Source organism: Mesocricetus auratus, unplaced genomic scaffold (genome assembly GCF_017639785.1).
Source record: "Mesocricetus auratus isolate SY011 unplaced genomic scaffold, BCM_Maur_2.0 Super-Scaffold_100013, whole genome shotgun sequence".
Lineage (NCBI taxonomy): Eukaryota > Metazoa > Chordata > Mammalia > Rodentia > Cricetidae > Mesocricetus > Mesocricetus auratus.
Genome location: NW_024429196.1, coordinates 52986910 through 53013518, shown reverse-complemented (window position 1 = coordinate 53013518; position 26609 = coordinate 52986910). Strand labels below are relative to the sequence as shown.

At 40.2% G+C, this 26609-nt stretch overlaps 1 long non-coding RNA gene across 2 annotated transcripts in view; it reads right to left on the bottom strand.

The window, feature by feature from the left end:
• Positions 1–787: 787 nt before the first annotated feature.
• Positions 788–26609, bottom strand: part of LOC121143590 — a 40723-nt gene continuing 14901 nt past the window's right edge. For both annotated transcript variants that reach the window (XR_005880839.1, XR_005880840.1), the window contains exons 3-4: positions 3435–3524; positions 788–1049 (exon numbers count right to left, since the gene is read on the bottom strand). This is a non-coding gene — a long non-coding RNA (uncharacterized LOC121143590). The remainder of the gene's footprint in view (positions 1050–3434; positions 3525–26609) is intronic.

Here is a 26609-nt window from a genome sequence, read left to right as displayed (position 1 = left end):
AATCAGATCACATTTCAAATAATAATATTAATAAATAATAATAATAATACAACTTGATAGAGCAAAGTAAAATAATTTCACTTTAAGTTTCCTTAGAATTCACTGTATATCCGAGAGTAAATACTTTCATGAAAAGGGATTTTTAAAAATATTTTAACTACATAATATTGGGCACCAGTGTGGGAAGGTTCCTCAGCTTGGAAAATCATCAAGCCAATTTTATTTTTGATGCCCTCTTTAGAATATCTGATTTTTTATACATAGCAATGCAAAACTGTATCTTTGACTCCTACATCCACAATTTAAACATTCTCCAAAGAGAATATTCAGAAAACAATGGCTGTATTGAACATGTTTACACAATTTTTTCTTGTCATTGTTCCCTAAAGAATACAACAAACCCCAGACTGATGGCTCTTTGGAAAGCATGGAACTGACCCAGACCTCATAAATGTGGGTGTCAGTGAGGAGGCCTAGGTAATCTATGGGGCCATGGGTAGTACTTATCTCTGGCATACAAATAGACTTTGAGTGCCCATGCCACAATATGGGAGGCTCTCTCAACCAGGACTCTTGGGGGAGGGCCTAGGCTCTGCCCTGAATGAAATGACAGTCACTGGAGATCCACCGTTGAAGGCCTCACCCTCCCTGGGGATAGGAGTGGAGATTGGGTGGGGGACTGGGAGACCTGGTGAGAAGGGGGGCTAGAGGGAGAGGGAGCTGGGATTGACACATAAAACAAGATTGTTTCTAACATAAATAAAAAAAGAATACAGCAAACAACTACTTACATAATTGCTTGTATTAGGGATTGCAAGTGAGCTAGACAGTGACTTCAAATATATAGCATGGTGTGTATATGGATTACACACACTCCATCCTTTTATATAAGCTTGGTGGAGCTGGGTATCCTCAAGGAATTCTGGAACCAGCCTCACAGATGATGGCAGACACCTCTTTTTTAATTATTCAGTCACCTAAGCTTGTTCAGCCATTGTGTATCTTGGAAGTCTTCAATTATGAAATTTAGATATTCTTGTTCTTTTCATCTAAAAAGAAAACCAGGATGTCATGCTGGCCTTGAACTCAAGACCCCTCTTCTCTAGCCTCCTGGTACTAGAATTCACTGGCATGTGCTACTGCTCCTGGTTTATGTATTTCTAAAACAGTAAAAATGTGCTTTTTTTCTTTTCTGCACTTTCTACCACATAATCTTTCAAACCCTCCATGAATGGGATCTTTTTAAATGTTTAGTTAGCAATCTGGATTAGACCTTGTTACTAGGAGACGCTTGAGGGGTAAAAAGGAGATAGAATGATCCTAGAAGGACAGCAGATGTTCCTTCCTGTGCTGGTTTGAAAGAAAATTTCCCCCCAAAAGGAGTGGCACTATTAAGAGATGTGGCCTTGTTGGAGTAGGTATGGTCTTATTGGAGGAAGTATGTCACTGTAGAGGTGGCTTTAAGGTCTCATACGCGCAAGCTACACCCAGTGAGACAGACTAATTCCTTTTGCCTGCTGGATCAAGATGCAAGAACCACACCATGTCTACCCACATGCTGCCTTGGGACCGCAATGATAATGGATTAAACCTCTGAACTATAAACCACCATAATTAAATGTTTTCCTATATAAAAGTTACTGTGGCCACGGTATCTCTTCACAGCAATAGAAACACTAATTGAACAGTTCCTTAAATGCCCAGACATTTATGAAGCATTCAGAGTGCACAAACACACAGTGTAAGTGGAGTTAGGATGGGAATGTGTGAATGGGCCAGCTTTTTTTCACAGACAGGACATTCTTGCTCAAGCTGTACAAGGCTCAGTAGACATCTGGATTACAAAACTGAAGCTGAAGCATCTCCTGCAGCTGGAAATTCTGGAAGGGACCATGGAAGGAATATCACCACTAGGTGGTGAATGCTGTTTAAGCACCAGGAGACATAAAGGCAAGATTAGAAGGAAGATAACAGAAACATTTCCATAAACCTATTCAAAGTTTTACTAACACAGATAGATGGTTATACAGACAGATATCTTTAAAGAAAGCTGGCACCTACTGTTATTAAGGAAGATGTGATTTATAAGGGGGAAAGTGGTTAAAACCCCATAGAACACATCCCTGTAGTGCCACCCTAAGGGTCCATTTTCCCAACAGAAAATATCCCATACATGGAGACATAAAGTTCTGGTGAGAGAACGTTGAAAATTGTGACAAGCAAAATATTGTATTGCTTGCACGTTGAAATGTACTTCAGGATGGCCTTAATCACTCTGCACACACCCCGCCCCTCGCCATGCCCCAAATTTGAGTTGTAGGACTCCAAAGGGAAAACCCAAAAGTGACTAAGAATTACTTGTGTTTTTTTTTTCTCTGAGTGGTCCACATAACAGGGTCTGAGCAGATATGCAGGACCAATAAATGATTCTATTTGTCATTGTACTATTGAGTACAAGGTAATGTTTCTATTGCTAGCAGGGGGTCATTTATGCACAGGCTCCTCAGAGTGAGCCTATCTTGATCGATCCAGTTTCCTGACCCCGGATATTTCAAACAGACAGACTTTGAAGGGACTTTCCTGCAAGGTTCCCTAGGATGGACTTCCTCAAACCCTACTATCAAAACCAAACCAGAAATCTGATTTCTGTTCCACCCCCAGTGGCAGGAATGATTGTGCCAGGTAGTATGGACTAAGTCCTGGAAAAGGGAAGGTTCTGTCCCCAGGAAACTATGCTTCATACGATGGCTGTGGTACACAGAGGTCCAAATTCCAGTGAGGCTGAGTTTCTGAGTCCCCTGTAGTCATTTTCAATGTTTAAGCACCAATTCATTCTTTGTGGTGCTTAAATTTATAAGAATAAGAGGTGAGAGGCACAGAATTTACAAAACAGGCAAGTTTATTTCTCGGTTCTTTATATCAAACCCGGGGTCTCATGCACGCTAGGCATAACTCCACCAATGAGTTACAAAATGGGAAGAGCGCATGTGGCTTCTAGTGAACTTTGCCAACCCACACCTTTTTAATTAACTTCTCAATTGGGTTGTAAATCCAACTCAATGCAGGTCCAGCTAATTCCTTAAGCAGCTGATAATGAATAATCTAGTGTGGCCGTCAACTGGATGTGGTTTGCTCCTAAACAAAGTCAAAGTCCTACGTCCCTAGAAAGGTAAGATTCCAGGAGCTGTGGTTTTAGGGGACAGTACCTGGCCTTTCTTGATGGAGCCTGGGCCCCAGACACATAACTGATTAATGTGGCTTAAGAATACATGGGAGGGGTGCTGGCTCACTCAAGCCTTGCTGAGTGACTATTGCAACCCTGATATTCTCAACCATGTAAACAGAAGAGATCCTTCAGCCCTTTCAACATTAGAAATAAAGTGTGAGCTCCAAATGCAGAAGAGGAAATGGCACAAGGAGAGATGAGAACTTACCTCCAGAAGGAAGATGAGAAACTTCTGGGATTGAAGAGAACACTGTCCTCACTTCAGGAGGAGCTGCTGTCTTCACAGTGACCAGTGGCACTGGCAGGAATGGCAGAATGACACTTATTAGCCATGGTTAATAAGAATAAGACTTTAATAGTGGTCAAGTTTGAGTTAATAAATATGAAGGCTTGATTGTGGGATAACTAAGCCTCAATGGACCTGACAGCTGGTCTAGACAGATAGTAAGAGCACATGCAGTAGATGTTTCCTGACAGCCAGCCTTGGTCTGCCAGAGGGCCTTGACAACAGCAGCCAAGTCTGATAGATGATGTGGACCCCTTGACCAGTGATCACATCAACTCAGTAGATGCCACTATGGGATTACTCCACAATTCAAAGAGATAAAGCATCTGCTTACAAGGTTGCTTAGATGAATCTCAAGAGAAAGATGCTAAGTGGGAGCTACGTGCATTATTTCTTTTTTCTTTTTCTTTTTTTTAAGAATTGTACCATTTTTTATTTAAGTTATAAACAAGTTTGTTTTACATGTCAATCAGTTCCCTCTTCCTCCTCCCCTGCACCCAACCAATGCCCTATCCCACCCCCTTTATGCTCCCCAGGGAGGGTGAGGCCTTCCATGGGGGATCTTCAAAGTCTGTCACATCATTTGGAGCAGGATCTAGGCCCTCCCCCATGTGTCTAGGCTGAGAGAGTATCCCTCTGCGTGGAATGGGCTCCCAAAGTCCATTCGTGTACTAGGGATAAATACTGATCCACTGTCAGAAGTCCCATAGATTGCCAAGGCCTCCTAACTGACACCCACAATCAGGGAGTCTGGGCCGGTCCTATGTTGGTTTCCCAGCTATCAGTCTGGGGTTCATGAGCTCCCCCTTGTTCAGGTCCACTGTTTCTGTGGGTTTCTCTAGCCTGGTCTTGACCCCTTTGCTCATCACTCCTCCCTCTCTGCAACTGGATTCCAGGAATTCAGCTCAGTGTTTAGCTGTGGGTGTCTGCTTCTACTTCCATCAGCTACTGGATTAAGGCTCTAGGATAGCATATAAGGTAGTCATCAATCTCATTATCAGGGAAGAGTGTTTAAGGTAGCCTCTCCAAACTATTGCTTAGATTGTTAGTTGGGGTCATCCCAAATCTCTGGGAATTTCCCTAGTGCCAGATATTTCTTTAAATCTATAATGGTTCCCTCTATTATGGTATCTCTTTTTTTCTCTCCTCCATTCTTCACCCAATTCAATCTTCCTATTCCCTCATGTCCTCCTCTCCCCTCCTCTTCTTCCCTTCTCTTTCTCCTAACTCCCTCCCCACACCATGCTCCCAATTAGCTCAGAAGATACTGTCCCTTTCCCCTTCTCCAGGGGACCATGTATGTCACTAATGGTTGATTTATGGCCAGAGGTAAATGTTTCAGAGGTGAAGGACACCAAGGTGGGGATGTTCTTGCTAATGTCTAGTCAAAATGCTCTCACATATAGTACACTGCTTGTCTCAGTTAGGGTTTCTATTGCTGTGAAAAGGCACCATGATCACGACAACTCTTATAAAGGAAAGGGGTGGCTTACGTTTTCAGAGGTTTAGTCCATTTTATCATCATGGTCCAAAATGGTAGCATGCATGCAGACATGGTGCTGGAAAAGGAGTTGAGAGTCCCACATATTGACCCACAGGCAACAGGAAGTGGTCTGAGTATCACACTGAGTAAAGCTTGAGCAAAGGAGACTTCTAAGTGATACACTTCCTCCAACAAGACCATACCTACTCCAACAAAGTCACACTACAGCACAAATAATAAAAACCCAGAAACAGATATTGGGGTTCAAGCTAAAGATCAGAAAAGCGAAAGAAGCCAATCACTAGAGAGTTCTCACTTCTACCAATGCTCAGACTGAAGGGGTGATTGTGTCCTCTTATTGCATCTCCAAACTTCACTGTTCCTCAGACTGCCTAGACTCTCAGCTATCCCAATAAGGCCACACCTCTTAATCCTCCTCAAGTAGTTCATCTCCCTGATGACTAAGCATTCAAATATATGAGCCTATGGGGGCCATTCTTATTCAAACTACCACAGGGGTTATCCCCCAAATCTCCAAAATGACAAGGGTAGACTGCAGATTTTTGCAACCACTGCTGAATATATCCCTCCCAAGTGCTAGCCATAATGCATTCAACCTGTGTGACATCAGCAAAAGTTTCTGCATGCTTGAGTGTAGCCTTAGATTGTCAACTCTTTCTTTTCTTGAGGCATTCATCATGAGACAAACATGATCACTTCCCAGGGTTAGAACAATGTGGGCACAATGTCTTCTAACCTTCCCACTGGATTCTGCTCCTTCAACTGCAAAATACCCCTAAGGAATATTTACCTCCCAACTCTAAATAACAAACCAGTACAGTTTCCAATGATAAAGAATGAATTACAATGTTTTTCCCCCATCCAAACCAGGATAGCTTCTGAAATGCTGGATCCAGTTTTGATATAGGTGAAGAGCAGAAGGAGGGAAAAACTCCCAGTCCCACAAACAGACTCATCATTTCAATCACCTCAAAAATCCTCCACATTTGCAAAGTTGTTCATCATTTTGTCCTGTCTATAAGCATGAAGTAGGCAGCACCAAAGAAGAAGCTTTTTTAAAAAAAAAGAAAGAAATCCTATATTTAATGGTGGTGCACTAGTCTGGGGCATTTCTTGCAAAATATTGGAAGGCGAGATATTAAAGACTAAAATTGGGAATTTCACACAGTCAACTATGAATTTCAATGATTCTTATTTCCCTTCCTCATAATAAAAATAAAATTGGTTGTGTAAGTGTGCACCTGGATTTGGTTATAAGTGTTCAAATCTTCCCCTCTTGGAAACACTTCACAACAATTTTAAGAAATATTACTAATACGGTTTGCCTGAAACTCTTGGCATTGATTCCTGGAAGAAAAAATTAACTATTTTGGATCAAATACTTAAAAAGTAGCAGCGCACACTCAGAGTCCTGTTGAGCAGTCTAGAGACCTGAAGAAATAGAACTGAACCCCACTCTGCCAGTTGGTCATGAATATGAATGTCGTGCAAGTTGTAATGAGAGTAACGGGGATTTCAGTACAAACTACCGTCTTAGTCGATTTGTTTTAAAGCACATTGCGAGGTGTTTTGGAATTCTTCCCCTGTGTCCAAAATCTTTTATTCCTTTTCTTATTCACTTCATCCTCTGGGTGTCCTGTCATTTTTAACTAAAGAGGTGAATCATAACACTTGATCAAGCATTGTCCCTCATGCTGTACAGCTAGTGAATCCAAGGGTGTATGAGAAGGAATAGCACATGATGAAGGGTGTCCAGGACCCCAGCATAGGCTGCATACATGTTCACACCTTTCCAGACACCAAAAGAGTTTTATAGTCTATGCTGTTAACAGTCCTCAGATATGTACATATGTTGTGATCCAAACCACATGCTCACTGTTTTCTAAAATAACAATAAAATGACAGAACAGACTCTTAGCTCAGAATATCTTGAGGTCATTGTGAAGGTTCTCCACTTGGAGAACTCAGGCCAGTTTAGGGTATAGTGGACTCAATGAAGCGGTTTGACTTGGGAAAGTTTCTAATGTCCTAATATTCATGGGAAGGAACATAATATAGCCTGATACCTTTCTGTGAAATGAAGCAAGATTTACAAAGTAGGCCTACAAATTTTAAGTTACTGAAGTAATAGTTGAATACCATAGCTACCAAAAAGAAATCCCTACTGACTTGTTCTAGGCCTGTTCTGCAGATTCTATGTCACAGACAATATGTTCAACAAAAATGAATGTGACTTTTATTACTGGAACGTACTCATACAACAAATTTGCAAGTCAAGGTATTGGTCTGTGATAGATACCCAAAAGAAACAATCTAAAATGGGAGGCTGGAGAAATAGCTAAGCAGCACGAGGGTTTACTGCTCTTCCAGAGGACCTGAACACTCAGATCAGAGGAGTTCACAACTACCTATAACCCCAGCTCAAGGAACTAATGCCCTCTTCTGGCCTCCACAAGCACCTGCACACACATAGACATAAGTGTTTTTAATTAAAATTAAAGTCTTAAAAGAAGTATAGCTTCATTTTGTTGTGTTTTGAGGAACCAGAGTCTGTGATCTAACTGTTCTGCTGTTTCTGGGCCTGTTGAAAAGCAGACTGTCCTAGAAGAAGGATCTATCAGAAAGCTGGTAATATCGTGATACCCAGGAACAGAAACAGACAAGAAAGGGGCAGAACAAGGGTTATCTTTCCAGGGCATGCTTTCAAGACACCTACTTCCTCAACCTTTTACATTCTGTCACCTCCCAACAATGCCATTTTATCATAATTCCATCAGAAGATTAGTTAATTGGTTAGGTCAGAGCCCTCATCATCCAAGTACCCCCAGGGGGACCAGGCTTCTGACACATGAACCTTTTGTGGGAATATATTATATTCAGCCCATAACGGTCAGTACTCAATATTTTAGAGAGCCTCCTCATGCTGAAAATCCATCACGATGAATTGCTTTTTCCAGAGAAATCTACATTGATTGTGGAAGAGGAAGAAAGACCCACTAAAGCTGAATATGCTCTGGAAAAATGTAATAATCCCCCTGCTTGGGAACTGGTACATATAAATGCAAAAGGAATCAGACAATAACTATTATAGCAATGGTGAAATCTTTATCTTTTGCATTTTCTGGGAAACTTGGCCTATAAAAATTTACTGTTTCCTAGCACCTTTAAAAAAACTGCTGATTTACTAATGAAAATAGAATCCAACTATAAGAATATCCATGACAAATATTCATTTCTCCTTGACATAAGGGATATGAGAAGAAAGCATAATTCCGATTCTGATCCCAGATGTGAAAAACAACTTGTGCAGTAGTTTTCCAACCCTGAAAGATATGGCATATTATACTATCTCACCCAGCTGTTCACAGTCATCCTATTGAGGGATCATACACCCCTAGTTATTGTCATGTAACTTTCAATGTCTCTCTAGAAGAGGGGGAAATACTTGGACAACACACATGACTAGCCTTGGACAACAGAACAGAAAATATACCATATCCATTCTGTGTTTAAACAGCTATTCGATAATGTGCAATGCTTTGTTCTTAAAAATCACATAGAAGAAAGGTGAAGGGGTTGAGGAATTTGAGGCCACCTTGGGCAACATAGCCAGATTCTAATTCACAAAAAAGATGACATATTCTATCTCTTTCCTCCCTTATAAGGTTAGTGTGTTCACATGAAGTTGTTCCTAAAACACATCCTTGAATGGAAACCTATTATATGGTGGGAGAAGCCTCCTTAAGAGAACCTGGAACTGGTATATTATTGGTAACTGGGGCATAAAGTTAAAAGATTGAAAATGCAAAGCAGTGAGACTACAGATGAGTGACACACAGTAAGAATAGATGCTCAGAGCATATGTGGAGTCTTGGGGCATCTCTCAGCTTCCACATTAACTCCTGGACTACCTCTATTCTTTTTTTTCGACAAACACATTTCATTCTTCATTTAGATGTTGAAACTCTTGCACTAAGTTTTCACAAGCTGGTGAACACTGACAAATTATTTCTCCCACAGAACTATAACCACACATTCCCAGATAGTATAAATATATGGTTGAACTAACATTAATACACATCACCATTTTACCTATTACATAATGAAAAAAATGATCAAGTATCCAATTATTAAGTTACACAGCTGAAAAGGCATATAAAATATGTCTGCTCAGTTCGTCAGCAGATCCCAGGTCTTTTTTTTTTTGCGGTGGGGGGGGGGGAGTTGGAAAGAGAAGAGAAAACCATAATTCAAGCAAGTTGGAAAACAACTTCTGATAATTATGGGAAAAAACAAGAATTTCAGAAATTTTGATTAAGCTATTTTGATACAATATTGGTTAGCTACAATAATGTATCTCTACCTTTTAAAAATATTTACTAAACTAAAGAGCATGTTATACATGTTCTGCACAAGACAAAGGCAACATTACACTAAAAATATTTAATAACCTCCTCCCATTCTTTTATCAGGCCTTCCCTGTTAAGTTGCACCTTTGAGTGCAAGAATATTAGTCTATTAAATGTCAACAGGACTGAGACAGCTCTCTTACTGATATGATATTCACGCTTTCCAGCCTCATTCTGTCCCAGTGATAGAGAGACCTGCAATCCACCTCTTGTTCCCAGGGCTGTTTCTACATCAAGCACCATCTCTCCCTGTATTTGCAACTCTCATGTATGTTTAGGTATGATCAGTGTGATGCGACTCCGATATCCATCTTGATTAGATCCTTACCCACCACCACCGTGCTCCACTGAACACCTAATATGTTAGCCTCACTAGTTGTCTTCTTGCCTATATTCACAATTCCACAGAAGCTTCTTTTCCATGACTATCAAAGTTCAGAGGAGTTTCGTTCAAAGAAAAAAAATGGATTATTTGGAAAGGAATAAGCTTTGCACTACAGTATTCACCAAACTGGTAAGCAAATGATATGAAAATAGTGAAGATTTATTTTAAATGTATGAACTAATGGAGGAAGACGGGAAGGATGTATTTCTGACACAGGGAGGCTCCAGGACATGTCAGATGTGGGGGAAAAACTGGAATTAGTTTGTGAGTTGGTGACAGACAACTTTGAACAAGGCAAAGTGTCTGTGTTCTTCCCTCTGTGGACAATAAGTACTGCTACAGGATTTTGACTGTGGAAAAACATGTTTCCAGTTGCATTTTAAGGACCAGTAATGAAAATCAAAAGGAAAGGAACGGAAATCCCAAACACTGTGATTCTGTCAGGTGTGATGTCAATCACCCAAACTGTGGCAAGAACAAAGATTAGAAATGTAGGTAGAGACATGCAAGATGAAATGAAGAAAGCAGAGCTAACTGTTTGGTGGGGAAAGGGCAGCTGAAGATGTGAGGATTCCCAGTCCAGCTGTTGGTGGCCAGAGGACGCAAGAAGGAACACGTTGTTAAGGACAGTGAGGTCAGCAATAGACTGGACTTTGGCAAGATGCCACACAGTAATATGTTGGCTCTAAACTGTGGTGGGGAAAGAAATACTGATCTGTGGGTCAGCTGCAGAAAAGTGACAACCAGCAGGAAAGAACAAGGACAAACTGGGGAACCATAAGAGAACACAGCCAAAGACAGTGTCTAAAAGAGGCTTGGATTTCAGAATGCCTGCAAGGGACAGCCACAGAAACCCTGTGAAAGAATGCTCGAAAACAGAGAAGACTCAGGAAACTGAGAGCAAGCAAGTTTCAGGAAGAGAGAATAGATTGGCAGACTGACAGACACTGCAAGAAAGAAAACATCAGTGCAGAGCCAAAGAAGTTCTCTGAGATAAGTAAATTTAAGCTTAGGGTAGGGTGCAGCTCAGCATAGAGCACATGGCAGGCATGTGCAAGCAAGGCTCGGGTTCATCCCAAGCACCACAAAGGTTAATACGCACCATTTCCTGAATCAGATAAATTGATGATGGTGTAAGAGAAAAAGGGAATTCCTGTATAACTAGCAAAAGTTTCTACGGACAGAGCACAACTTCCCACAACAATGCTTAACCTGACTAATTCATGTCTAAGCAAATCATCAATTCCGTTTAGGGCCTGGTGTTTCCCCAGAATGAACCAAACTGAATGATCATTGGCCATTGCTTCCTGCTCTCAAAGGCTATGCTCATCCTGTAAGATAAAGCTGTACATGAGCTTGCTCCCAGTGTTTTCATGGGGATCGAACCCAGACAGGGCCTCTTCGGAGCTTGGCAAGTGCTTTACCATTGAGTTGCACTCACAGCCTTTAAACTGATTAAAACATCATGTTACTTTGTCTGACTGTCCAGTCTAAATCCATCATCCTTTACTCTGCAGAGCCAGAGAAGAATTTTTTATCAATCATTAATTTTCTTATGAAAATTCCTAGCTCTCAAAGCAATGTACAAACCAAAGCTTGAGTTTAAAATCCATAATAAAATACATGTGTGCTTTTAAAAACTGAGAGATGCTCACGAATGTCTTTTAAAAGCCTCATTCCCAAATCACAGAACTATTTTTGCAAAGAAGGGTGTGGTGTGACATTTACTTACCACATTTAGGTACCATTTCTGCCCTACAAATGGCAGGAATGTATCCAAAAGGTCCAATTACTGTAAGCATTTCCATGAAGAACATCTGGCTTTTTGGCAAATATGTGAATGGTTTGGTTGATGGCTATTCTGTTGCCCTGAGATGCTCTGTGCTCTCTGATTTGGGGAAATGTCCTTGAGGCTATGTAGCAGCTTTCCCTTTTACTCCAAAATGCTTTCGACTTGTTCTTCTTGTGAACCCTCTGACTCTGTTCCAGGCTTGGTGGCCATGTTCAACATAAGAAGTTTCTTCCATTCTTTCTCACAAACTATATTCCAACCTCTTTTCTTTTCTTTTTAGGTATTTTGTGTATAAATAAGTTAAAAAATGTAGTGTGTCAATTGTCATCTGTTATGCTTACACCCAGTTCTGTTCAGCTATTGTCTTGGGACTCCGGAGTGTCTTTGTGTCTAGGGAGCTGGGTTGTGTATGTCAAAGGGACATATGAATCACATGTCAAATCTCCCTTCATGTTCCCAACAGTTGTAAATGCCAGGCAGAATGCAAAGATATTCACAGGCAGCCTCCAAAGCAGGGCAGAAAGCAGAAACACAAGCAGTAAGTAGAATCTGAAGCCTCAGGACTCCAGAAAATGCAGGAATCGCTGGTATTACTTAATCAAGTAACAGAAAGTAGTATATTCCGAACAAGAGTCAAAATACAGATGCCTGCATGAAAATCTCATAATATCTGTTTGCAAATTGGGATCTGTCTGTGAACCATGGCAGCTGCGCCTTCACCTGTTGCTTTGATGGGCAGCTTTCCTGGCTAAGTTACTGCACTGAAAATGCATTATGGTATCTCCCAGTTCTAGTATTGACATACCCTAAATGCATATCACAGATGAGAATATAAAAACATATAGCATGTATAATCATAGAATATAATTCAGCCATAAAAGAGGAGGGAGCCAGGCATGGTGTGATACACCTGTTTTCCTGGCTACTTAGTAAGATGAGATAGGAGCCATTCTTGAGCCCAGGAGTTCGAGGCTAGCCTTGGCAACATAGTAAGACCCTGACTCAAAAATAAAGAAATCTGTAATAATAAAGAGATCCTGTTATGGGGAAAGCACAGAAAAATCTCCAAGACATTGTACTAAGTGAAATCAGCCAATCAGAGTAAGCCAAGTACTGAGTAACTTCAATGGGTAAGGTGACTCAATTGACTTGAAGAAACAGGAAATAGCCTGAAGGCTGTGGTGTGGAGGGTGGCAAGGAGCTGCTATTACATTGGATGTAAGTTTTATTTTTATAAAATGAACAAGCTCTAGAGGTCTGCTGTGCAACCCTGCTTACAGTTCACAGTCCTGGAGTATGTTTCAGTGTGTGCGGTGGATCCAGTGTGTTAATCTCATGGAGTGTGTACTCTACTACCTAAGACATGCACCCAGGACTGTGCTCATGGGATCTACTCATTGTGGAGCCTGTGTAGATCTCACATCTGTGCTCTCACTACACAGTAAGATAAACTCACTCAAAGAGTAATTGCATCCCCCCAAGAACTCCAAAATTCCACAAGCAACAAAAGAAGCATTCAATTTGTGAACAAAGTAGCAGAATTCAGTAACTAACCACATGGCGTGGTTTCCTTCCCCTCTCCTCTGAAGAAGTCTTATTGACAAGTCTAAAGAAAACGAGAATGTTTACAATTTTCCAGAGTCTAAAGGCGTAGAAGCTACAGAGAAATCGCTGCCTGTTCTTTTTCTGAATAAACACTTTTAAATGACATGAGTTCCTCTGCGGCGTATATCCTGACTCTGCCTCCAAACAAAGAAGGGGTTGCGCACTCCCACAAAGAACCTCAGGTCCTCAGCACTTCTTTTCCTCCCAAGACGGCATTTCCATCACCATTTCCACCAGAGGAAGAAAGGGTGACTGCCGTCTCTCAGCTGCTCTGAGAAGCTCTGTGGAAAGAGGTGACGGTGACAAACACCTCAGGCAATTACTGCCATGAGTCAAACTGAGTCAAAAATCAAGGTTTCCTTTCCGAAGTTACTTCTGACAGAGAGATAAAACTGCTAAGAGCACGTACATGTTTATCTTGTCTTCTTTTCAAGTATAGAGAGCCTCCCCCCTTTCAAATGGCTCCTCGATACCAATGGTTCACTCTGGTTCACTGTGACTTCTCTCCTTTCTAGCACTTTATTGTTTGTTTAATTTTGAAAAGTATGTCTTACTATATTTACTGGTGATTCATGAGACCTGCAGGTTTTAATGAGCACAGATACACAATCATTATGTTTTTTTCTTTTATTAAGAATAGATTTTTTTTCACACAATATATCCTGATTATGGTTCCCATTCCTCTACTCCTCTCGGTTCCTCCCCACCTCCCTTCCATTTGGGTCCAGACCCTTTCTGTCTCTACTTAGAAAACAAACAGGCACCCAAGGAATAATAATAGAATAAGGTGAATAAAAACAAACAAATCGGAATATGGCAACACAACCAAACAAGAATAGTCAAAGAAAAAGCACAAGAAACACATATAGATGCAGGGGTACACATTTACACATGTATAGATGCAGGGGTACACATTTACACATGTATAGATGCAGGGGTACACATTTACACAAGTATAGATGCAGGGGTACACATTTAAACATGTATAGATGCAGGGGTACACATTTACACATGTATAGATGCAGACTACACATTTACACATGTATAGATGCAGGGGTACACATTTACACATGTATAGATGCAGGGGTACACATTTACACAAGTATAGATGCAGGGGTACACATTTACACATGTATAGATGCAGGGGTACACATTTACACATGTATAGATGCAGACTACACATTTACACATGTATAGATGCAGGGTACACATTTACACATGTATAGATGCAGGGGTACACATTTACACATGTATAGATGCAGGGTACACATTTACACATGTATAGATGCAGGGTACACATTTACACATGTATAGATGCAGGGGTACACATTTACACATGTATAGATGCAGGGGTACACATTTACACATGTATAGATGCAGGGGTACACATTTACACATGTATAGATGCAGGGTACACATTTACACATGTATAGATGCAGGGGTACACATTTACACATGTATAGATGCAGGGGTACACATTTACACATGTATAGATGCAGGGTACACATTTACACATGTATAGATGCAGGGGTACACATTTACACATGTATAGATGCAGGGTACACATTTACACATGTATAGATGCAGGGGTACACATTTACACATGTATAGATGCAGACTACACATTTACACACATAAGAACACAAGAATCTCATAAAAGCCAAACCAGAGGCCATAGCATGTATGCAAAGGACCTCCAAGTATTAAAAAAAAGAAAAGAAAATGCCCTGGGCTCTGACTTAACATTATGAGACAAAGGATCTCCAAAGATGCCTTTGAGTTCCTTCTATGCTGGTCATCTACTGTTAGACATGGGGTCTGGCTTGAAGCATTGTTTGTTTCCCCAGTGAGACTCTCTTGTTTCCATTCTCAGGTGGCTATCAATTGGAGATAGACTCTGGGTTAGGGATGTGGGTGTGTGTCAGCTCTAGGACCCCATCTGGTGCAGACCCACGCAGGCCCTGTGCATGCTGCCTCAGTCTCTGTGAGTCCCTGTGCATGCTGCCTCAGTCTCTGTGAGTCCCTGTGCATGCTGCCTCAGTCTCTGTGAGTCCCTGTGCATGCTGCCTCAGTCTCTGTGAGTCCCTGTGCATGCTGCCTCAGTCTCTGTGAGTCCCTGTGCATGCTGCCTCAGTCTCTGTGAGTCCCTGTGCATGCTGCCTCAGTCTCTGTGAGTCCCTGTGCATGCTGCCTCAGTCTCTGTGAGTTCCTGTGCATGCTGCCTCAGTCTCTGTGAGTCCCTGTGCATGCTGGCCCCGTACCCAGAAGGCCTCACTTTCTTGGCGTCCTCCATTCTCTCTGGCACTCTTTCTGCCCCTTCTTTCCCAACATTACCTGAGCCTTGCAGGGAGAAGGGGATTTTTGGAGACAGCCCATTCTCCTGCCTTCTTTCACTTTATTTTTCCATCCTAAGCGATTGTGAGGGACTTTTATGTCCCAAGGCCAACAATGTCAGTAATCAATCAGTCACAATTTCCATTTCAGAGAGACCAGAGTACACCTGACTGGATCAGCTATCCTGCCAAAATGAATGAAAACACCCTCCAGAGAGACCCAGACACTAGGCCCAGGCACCTGAACTTGACCAGAAATTAGTCCTATATAAGCAGCCATTGCTAAGCACTGGCTTTGAAGTCTGTTCTCTCCATCTCAGGTCTCCTACTCATAGCGGCTCTCCACAAACTTACAGTAAGACCCAATACCTACACAACTCACTGAGCACAGAAAACTAGAGCTGGTGCCTACATACAGACTTCACCCCTAAAGACTAGTGTTTGTGTTAGTACTCTGCACACTACCAAAGTGGAAACATAACACCAATCCAGCCACAAAGCTTTTGATCTACAAGACTGACCTGCCTTCAAGATATGCCGGTCCTGCAGTGGCACAAAGCTGTGGGAGTGACCAACCAATATCTTATTTGAATTAAGGCCTACTCCATAAGACAGATACCCCAATACTCAGTGTTGATTAGGCAGCCAAAAACCTAGGACTAGATAGGCCAGGGACGTGGGGTGAAATCGATTACCACTGTTCTGCTAAAGAAATGTCGCAATAAAATGACTCCTGATGACATTCTGCTATACTCATAGATCTGTGACTTGCTCAGCCATCATCAGAGAAGCTTCCTCCTGACCCACAGTCAGAAATATACACACCATCAAGAGACCTTGGCACACTCCTTTCTAGTGTTTCCAAATGATATTGAACCTGATGCATTAAGTAAACCTATAAAAATAAAATTCTATAGAATGTTCTCATTCTTCTATAACTGTTTGACTTACTTTCCCTTCCACATATATACATATGAGGGAAAATATTTAAGAATGCTTACTGGTAGTTAGTGATACAACTATTCCTTGAAGGTAGGATTGTAGACTTCAGTATTTAATATTTACTTATGGACATTCCCTCATAACTTTTAATATTTGTGATGAATGCAAATCATTCTAAAGAGAGGGCTTTCCCCTTGAAAATAGTGATTAATAATAGAGTCAATAACAATAATGAAAGAGCAAAACTTCTTAGGCTTAGGTAATAATAGTTAACCTAATTATTTTTATATATTTTTATATTTCTGATTTAATCAAGATTTTAAGAAATTCATATGGTATTATGAATGTAATTGCTCATATAAGGTCATAGGGAATGGCACTATTAGAAGGTGTGCCTTTGTTGGAGTAGGTATGGTCTTACTGGAGGAAGTGTATCACTGTGAAAATGGGTTTCTAGTTCTCATATATTCTCAAGCCTTGCCCAATGTCTCAGTTCACTTCCTGTTGCCTGTGGATCAAGATGTAGAATTCTCAGTTCCTTCTCCAGTACCATGATATCTGCCAGCACCCTGCCATGTCCCATCATAATGATAATGGACTAAACCTCTGAAACCGTAAACCACTCCAATTAAATGTTTTCTTTTATAAGAGTTGTCATTGTCCTGATGTCTCTTTACAGCAATAGAAACCCTAACTAAGACAATTCACAAAGAAATTCTACTTATAAAATAAATAAACATATTATGAATAAATGACAAATAAAATTGTGAAAATGGCTCAGCGATGGTGGTGTACACCTTTAATACCAGCACTCAGGAGGCAGAGGCAGGCAGATCTCTGTGAGTTCGAGACCAGCCTGGTGTACAAGAGCTAGTTCCAGGACAGACTCCAAGGCCACAGGGAAATCCTGTCTCAAAAAAACCAAAAAAAATCTTGTAAATTCGAGAAATAAAAATCTAGTCACAGAAGCTACAAGAGAATGAAATACAGAGTGAGACACAGGTGGAGTAAGTAGTAAACTCGATAATTAGACAACAGGGTAGAGGAAATTTTCTAGAACTTACCACAGAAATGAAATGAGACACAAAGAGTGGAATGAAAGCTGGAGATGTGTGCACAGGAAGAAACTGTCTCTCAGGGAGTCACTGTTTCAGAAGTGGGGTGTGGGTACCAGAAGCAATGATGCAAGAAAGAGTAAGAATGCCCAAGAAAGAGGAAAGACTAAAATAACCAGCCCTGGGAATGCTGCCCAGAGAGCTTGCCAGCTCACCTACGGACACATCTGGCAACTGAATGTCACAGTTGAGCCCAGCATTAAAGCCATCAGAGTGCAGACAGACACGGTACAAAGATGCACAAGGACAGAAGCCATCTCAGCACCAGAAGAGCCCAGAAATCTATGGGGTAGAGTACAGGGGAGAGTAATAATGTGTGGTCAGTTTTACTTTGTGTCACTTGTAAAGGGGAAGAAAGAACTCCTTTTCAGCTTATAGGCCAGGCGACATAGCACCTCGATCCTGAGAAAGTGAGGAAGAAGAGAAGAGGACCTATCAAAAGACTATATTCACTGTATGAGTGATATGTTAAGAGAGTAAAGGCATTTTCCTGAAGTCAGAAATGAAACTGAAATACGAATTCAAAGACAGAAGTAAGTGTTGATGCCATCAACCATCCTGAGAATCTCGAAGACAAGAGTGGAATCTGACCACTGCTGACCTGTAGTTGAAGCTCGAGGAGAGGTATGCAGGGTCTGTGTGTGCTGGGAAACCACAGGAATAACCAAAGACCATAAAGACCGAATCTCTGGGAGGAAGTGGGGTAAGGGAAAGTTACCCTGACAAGGAGGTAGCCACCACATGTTCAGCTGTGTGTCTCTGGGCAAAAGGGCAGGAGCCTCCCCTGAGCTGAGGCCCTGTAGTCATAACTATAGAATTAGTAGATTTTTTTAGGTTACTCAGAAAATTGAAGGGTGATATTAAAGAGCAGAAAATAACTTTTAGAGACTGTGTGAAAACTAAAATTCTGGAGAGCTGAACTTTTCTCAGTCCTAGGCTGTGTCTACCCTCTCTCCCTTCATCCTCTTCCAGAAAAATCACCAGCTTCTCCCTCCTTGTGCCCTTTCTTTATGCTCTCTTCTCCTGTCATCCCTAAGTATAAAAAATTCACATCAAAGTAAAAATTGTAATGACCACTTTTTAAAGCAAAACCAATATAAAGGAGATCTCCATACTTAGTCTAATTCCCTTGTGGGGGAAAGAAAGAGAAAAAACTAGAGGAACAGGGAATCTTAAAAACTTTCAAGACTCTCAGGAATTTGCTAAAGAATTTCAAATCACCTTTTTAACATGAAACCAGGATATACTGATTTTATTCTTCATAAATGTTCATTTGTAAGAACCTCTCTTTCTCTCTCTGCCTCCCTTCCTCTCTCCCTTCCTCCCTCCATTCTTCTCTTCTCTCCCTTCTTTCTCTGCTGATTGGTTCCTAACACAGAGAGATTTTAACCCAAGGCTTCATAACAAGATTCCCCTGCTCCCCTTTATTCTTTAAGAGATACACATTTTCTGTGGTTCCAAGAGTCGTCTACCAGGCCAGTGAGGTGGCTCTGTGGGTAACTGAATTGCCCTGGAAGGCTGACAGCCTGAATCTCTGTAGCCCATATGAAGGTGGCAGGAGAGAGCCCACTCCACAGAGTTGTCCTCTGGCACCTACACACCCATGGTGGCCCAGGCACCCACTCTCTGTCATGCACACACACACAACAACAATATATGCTTTTTAAAGCAGTTTTAAAAGGGCATTCTCATTTAATATAATTGCGTTCTGTGTGCTCATGACTATTGTTTTCATATCACTGCTTTTAGTGTGCCAATTTTTATATAAAATTGTATGGAGCAAAATTTACTCTGACCCTAAAGTTCCTAAAAATAACTAAATAGCAAAATCTGTGGCCACTTCATATTTACATTTTCTAATTTGTTGTGCTGAAATTATCATTCTTGAAATATCTACTTTAGATGAGTGTATGTGAATATAAAAAATTTTAGATTGACTTTTGAGCTTGTAGTTATGACATTATTTGTTGTCTGCCTGCACTGTTCCTCCCTAACCACCTACTTGTCTGCCTTCTCCCTTCAGCTACTGCCTCTTTTGAAAAACCAGTAATTCCAGATCCTGAGATGGATCCAGCTAAAATACTGGGGCTGGAAGGATGGGTCAGTGATTAAGAGTATTGGCTTCTCTTCCAGACGACCCATGTTCAATTCCCACACTCAACAGCACAGCTCACAAAGAGAATCAGAAATTCTATTCCAGCCTCCACGGGAGTAGGCACACAGGTGGTGCGCACTCATATGTGCCAGCAAAACACTCATACAAATAAAATAAAATATTACCTGTAAAGTCTGAGACTAAAAACAAACTGGTCATACAAAGCTACATCTCAATGAGGTCCAACATAATTGTAGATATTAAATGTTAGCTTGACCTTCCTAGTGGAAATGGTTTGGATACAACATTTTCAAATGTGTCATTCTAAAAACCCAGACTTTAAAATGAGAAGACTGAGACAAGGAAGAAAATTGGTATCTTATTGTTGGAGGTGGTTAAAATATACTTTTATTAAATGCTCAAGAAAATTGATAAATTGTTTTTTTTTGCTGGCAACTTTCAAGCATAAATTTAAAAGACTATTTTTTAGTTAAAAAGGTGCCCTATGTGTACAGATGCTTTTACATGTTTTCTGAGCTTCATGCATCTATTCTGTCAATAGTGAAATCACTGTTTTTGCTAATAGGAAAATAAAATGGCCACTCAGCGTTAACTCATTGCTAATAGATAATAGCTTCTGTTATAAATAATGTTAGGAGATTAGATGATTTAACATGTAACTTGCTATATATGTACATCATAAAGTTACCAAGATAAAACCAGTATTGTTCTCAAAGCCCTAACACTAGATTTAGAGTCCCTGTGTTCCCTCAGTCATCAGGCTTGGTACGACTGTGCCATTGGTTCCTGTACTTTCTGAGATACAGAACTGCAGGAATAAGTCTCTGAGAGATTCAGTGTAACAACATGTCCTTAAAAATGGTTCTTTTCAGTTTTTGGATTGTTTTCAAATAAATACACAAATGTCCCAGGGTACAAATGCACCAAGCTGAGCAACAAGACTCCTGTGCAGCCTGTTAGGGCAGGCTATCCTCCATCCTCCAGAGAGAAGGAACTATTTACTAGTGTCTAAAGCAGTGGTTCTCAGCCTATGGGTCCTGACCCCTTAGGGGTTGCATGTTGGATATTCTGCATATCAGATATTTACATTGCCATATAAAGCAAAATCACACTTGCGAAGTAGCAATGACAGAATTTTATAGTTGGGGATCACCACAACATGAGGAACTATATTACAGGGTCACAGCATTAGGAAGGTTGGAAACCAATGATCTGAGGTACTCAAATGCAGGTGCTTTTGTGCCCAAAACTGCAACTGCAGACTTAATAGATGGTGATATTTGACTCTACAAATTTCCCCCTGCCTTGTTTTGCTGAGCTCGTGGCCCAGGATTATTTCTTACCTTAACCAGTTCTTGCTAAAATATACTATTTTGTAAATCTCAGACTCTTGTTAAGACCAAGAGAGAAAATTTACAAAAGACTCTTTAAAAGATCCAAGTAATAATAATTCTGCTTAAAACATATAACACATGTGAGTTCAAGACCAGTATGGTCTTCAAAGTGAGTTCCAGGATAGTCAGGGCTACCCAGAGAAAACCTGTCTTGACAAACCAAAAGAGAAAAAAATCCAAAAACTTATTAAAGATTGTGTATACATTCACTGTACGTAAAGGTTATTAATAATATCCTAGGTCAAAACTAAATATACAAATGTAAAAAAATAAGCCTAGATGTCTATTTACAATAATAAAGCTTTACATTAACATACACTGGCACTGAGAACAAAGACTTTATGTTCTATCTGTTAGCCAAATAGGACATTTAAAGCCTACCAGTTGGAGTTTATCCCAGTGTCTCCAACACAAAGACATAAATGTGTCTGACCGCTGGTTCATAAGTTTTCCCCACTGGATTAAATTTTTCTCTTGCCAGGAAGCCATCCCCTAAGTAGTAGGAAAACCTCATTAAAAACAATTATTCCTTTCTGTGACATTACTGCTGAATTTCATTATAATCATAAAACTTATTTTAGTGAACAAATATTTAGATCCATTTGTATTGGGCTTCCTTAGCCAAATACATCCCCATTACTTCTAAATCTGAGATTGATCCCTTTTGGAAAACATCTGTTATCTTTTCATAAAATAATTACTGGAGAGTCTATAAAAATGGACAAATGACTACATGAGACATCACCATTAAAGGGAAATGTTACATATTATTATAAGGCATTCTTTTAAACAATAGCCAAAGGCTCTGAACTGGCTACAGGGTCTCCACAGTGAACTCCTGGGAGATGAGTAACTAAACATGCAAGAACTAAAACCAGTTGAATTTATCACTGGACAAAGGACAACACATGGAAGATTCCCTTCAGCTTGGAGGAAAAAGGACTCCTCCAGGTACTGCTAAGCACAGTTGAACTAGGAAACACAGAAAGCAAACCCCTAGATTCCTATTTCTCATCTCAAATCTGTGTTGATTTATTCTAAAAACACATTCGTGTGGACTTCAGATAAGCTAGGTGATACCCATCTTCAATTACACCACAATAAGGTTCTGTCATTCATTGTCACCCCTGTGTCTGATGTGATATACTTGTGACTCCCAAAATCTTTAAAATCCATTCTAAACAGATCACCAGCTTCCAGTAATTCAAATGCTGAAATGTCACCCAACAACATCTGAACCTTGAACTTGTAGAGTTTTCTCAGTTTGCTGTAACCTGCCAAGGTTCCCCAGAAATGAATTGGATAGATGCCTCAATTTAAACTGTCTTTGTCCTGTAATTAACTAACTCTCATATAACTACTTACACTGAGTGTGTCCTTGAGGCAACTTCTGTTCGTGTTTCTGGACTACATTTTAAATGATAGTTCCATAATTTGCTTCTCTCTTTGTGAACTTACTTATCACTTTACATTTATATTGTCCATAGTGCAATGTGTGCATCTAGTCTATGTTTTCTAATCTCCTTATGGTACATATGACCTGTGGCATGCTACATTCCTTTCCCAGGAATGGGTGCCCACATAGCCTTAGGTCCCTACCTCTTCAAATCAGGGTCTCCACCTCTGTGTTACAGAAGTGAGAGCTCAGGAGGTTTCCTCAAGATCCTCCTCCAGGATTCCCTGTAGTGCAGGGAGGTCTGAGTTGCATACCTCAGCAGCAAGTCAAGAAGCATATGGAGGTTGAACCAGGTGCTGCCTGCCCCTTGTTCAAATCAACAAAAAACTAAATGGAACACTAATGTTAGTGTATTTGATTTCAAATTAAAGACAATAAACTTCTGACAAAAAAAACATAGTTGATTTAAGGAATCTAGTCTTTAAATAAAGTTGTCATCCATTCTTTACCACAAAAATAGGCTTACAATGTCTGAGAAAAACAAGAACTGTTAGTGAATCACAATTTTAGAAAGAAAACACATTTCTCCTTTTATAGGGTTGCCTGATTCTGGCATGTAAGTCAGGGGTTATAGCGCTGGGTATGGAAAACAGAGCCTTTTTTGATAGATTCATATTTTACCAGTGAATCATCTCCAGTCCATCACTCAGCATCTTGAACTATCCTATACCACTAAGATATTTTTTTGCCCAAGTACCTACCAAATCATACAGAACTTAAATTATGTATCTTTTCATATCTGCATTATGACAATGTAATTTGATGCATAGAAATGATAATGAACTAGAGGATAGAACCCCACTCTAAGCAGTATCCTTGGGTTTTTCACCCACATAACATTATAAGACTTTACTCAGTGATTTCTGATTCTGGAACAGAAGCCTCTTTATTCCTTCCTGAAAACTGAATCCTGGAATCCAATGGGGCAATGAATCACTACACATATGTCCTCCTTGCTACATGATGTTGGCTGTTTAACAAGTGAGGAACTTATCTCCTGAGCTGTGGGGCTCTGTTCTAACACTTTCTCACAAGCCTGTGGAGTTGCTACCCGTGACCTGACAAGCATCACCTAGATGCCCCTCTCCAAGGGCATTGTTCCTGGCAGCAGAGTGGCTGTGTGGTCCAAAAGAACTAGCCATTGGTGGCCAGTTCATTCCGGCAGGTGACCTTCTCCAGCTTAGGTGACCTTACCTTACCCTGACATGGTGAGCCATCGAGGTAGAGGAATTGCATGACCTGGGTTCTAGATGGACAGCTGTGGATAAAGGAGTTTCCAATGCTGTAAAATAGATCAAACTGAGAATATATGACAGCAAATTACCAACAAAAGCAATGCAGCTTCTATGTGTTCCTGAGAAATAAGACAGTGTCCTCATTGCAGAATAAGTTGGGCTAAAAAAAAATTCAGCCTGGTGGTGGTGATACATGCCTTTAATCCTAGCACGTGGGAGGCAGAGGCAGGTTGATCTCAGTGAATTCAAGGTCAGCCTGGTCTACAAAGTGAGATCCAGGACAGCCTGAGCTGTACAGAGAAACCTTGTCTCGAAAAATCAAAAGAGCAAAAACAAAAAACAAACAACAACAGCAAAAAACCCACTCACTCTGTTAAGTGCAGGTGATCACACAGCCTCAGTTGCATTGTCAGTCCCACGATTCTGCTATAAAAACAAGGCCCCCTCCACACTAGGTAATGAGCTATGTAGCATCGAGGAAGCCAGTCACAAGGGAAATGTATGCAAGCCAGACTCCCAAACATCACGTTTTTTTCTCAGATTCAGAATCTAGATTTTAAAGAGTTATATTTAGAACATAAAAGTAGATGAAGAGAGTTTATGACCACAGGAGAGTAATAAGTTCCATAGCTCCCAGATGCTTAAATGGAAGCTATAGATCCAGGATGAAGACTGGATCTGACTCTGGGTCAGTCTCCAGGGAATTCGAAAATTCACAGCAAAAGTTGCAGACCAAAGCAAGAGGCCTAAAATGATACAGGATGATGTCATACCTTTAAAGGAAGACTTGAGATAAGCCTCTGACCCTAAATGTCAGTCCCATAGAGGACAGTAACACCTCAACTCTACTACATTGCAAATACCACCACTATAGCAAAGAATGGGATTTGAATTCTTTTTAAAAAAGAAAAGAAAGAAAATCTCAAGCAACAAACTAACTCCAAATGTTCAAGTCCCAGTACAGAAATAAAAATAATATGAAAATCAAGGCAATATGACTCCCTCAAAAATCATTAGTCTGGTAGTAACAGCTCCTAATAAGAATGATTTGGAACAACTCCCAGACAAAGAATTTGAAAGAATAGTTGTAACTATGTTCAAATAAATCAAAGAAGGCATGAATGCATTCAAAGGAAACAAAATAAAGAGCAGAATGAAATAAGGAAGTCAACCCAGGAAATGAAAAGAGAATCAATAAAGAGAATTGCTAAAGAAAAAAAATGAAATTATTCTGAAAATTTAAAAAAACTCAATAATTAAAAACTCAGTGGTAAATCTTACCAACAGCTTGGATCATGTGGAAAACAGAGTATCATGGCTAGAAGACAAGATAGAAAAAATAGATTACATAGTAAATACCAGTAATAATGTTAAAACATACATAAACAGAACATAGAAGCTCTCTGGGACACCATGAAGAGACCAAATCTTCAAACTATAGTCATAGAAGAAAGAGAAGAATACATCACTGAGGCATAGAAAACATTTCCAATAAAATCATAGAAGAAAGTCTGCCAAATCTGAAGTAATAGATGCCAAACCAAGCATGAGAAGCCTATAGAACATCAAATGGACAAGACAAGACAAGAAACTCCCCAAGAGATGTTTTATAGCTGTTGAGAGATATCATGACCAAAGCAATTTATGGAAGAAAGTTTTTAAGCAGGGGGACTTGCTCACTGTTTCAGAAAGTTGGTTCATTATCATCATGGCATGAAGCATGGTGATGGGCAGGCATGGTGCTAGCTGGGGAAGTTGCTTAGAGCTCACATCTGATCCCAGGTTGCAGGCTGAGTAAGTGTGAGACCGGCCTTAGCATGGGTTTTTGAAACCTCAAAGTCCACACTTTCTCCAACAAGGCCACACCTCTCATCCTTTCCAAACAGTTCCACTAATTAGGAGCCAAGTATTCAAACATATGACCTTCTGGGGGCCTTTTTCATTCAAACCATTATGACAGATTATAATTAAAACACCAAACAAATACAAAAGAAAGGATACTGAGAACTTCAAGGAAGAAAGATCAAGTCACCTGTAAAAGCAGGCACACAAAAATAAAACCTGACTATTTGACAGAAAATTTTAAAGTCAGAAGGGTCAAGAAAGATGTGCTCCAAATTCTGAAAGATCATGACTGTGAACACAGACTATGATACTCAGTAAAACTATCTGCTAAAAGTGAAGGAGTAATAAAAACTTTCCACGATAAAAGTACACTAGAGAGATTTATGACCACTAAACCAACTCTACAATGGATATGGGCAAAAATGCTTTGTGCTGAAGAAAAAGGTGTGCCAAATATGTTACTGGAATAAGTAAAAAAAAGGAAGAAGAAGAAAATTAGTTAAAAGAGTTCTAAGAAAACAACAAAGCTCACAAAAGCAACAATGACAGAACTCAAAACACTTCTACAAATAACTGAATATTAATGGTCTCCATTCTCCAGTAAAAAGTAAAAAGATACAGACTAGAAGATTGGGTCAGAAAATTAGATCTATCTTTTTGCTACCACCAAATATGTATCTTACCACTAAAGACAGATGCCATCTTAAGATAAATGGGTGATTAAAAGATATATTAAAATTTTTTTTTGGTTTTTGGTTTGTTTGTTTTTTTGCTTGCAGTCATGTTTGGTTCTCTGGGGTATCCTGCCTCTGGGTCCTGACCCTCAGGGGTGTGCTCCCTCTCATGGTATGAATATCAAGCTAAGCCAGTCATTGCTTGGTCATTCCCAAAATTTCTATGCTGTCTTTATCTCAGTACATCTTATAGGCAGGACAAATTGTAGGTCAAAGGGTTTGTGGCTGGATT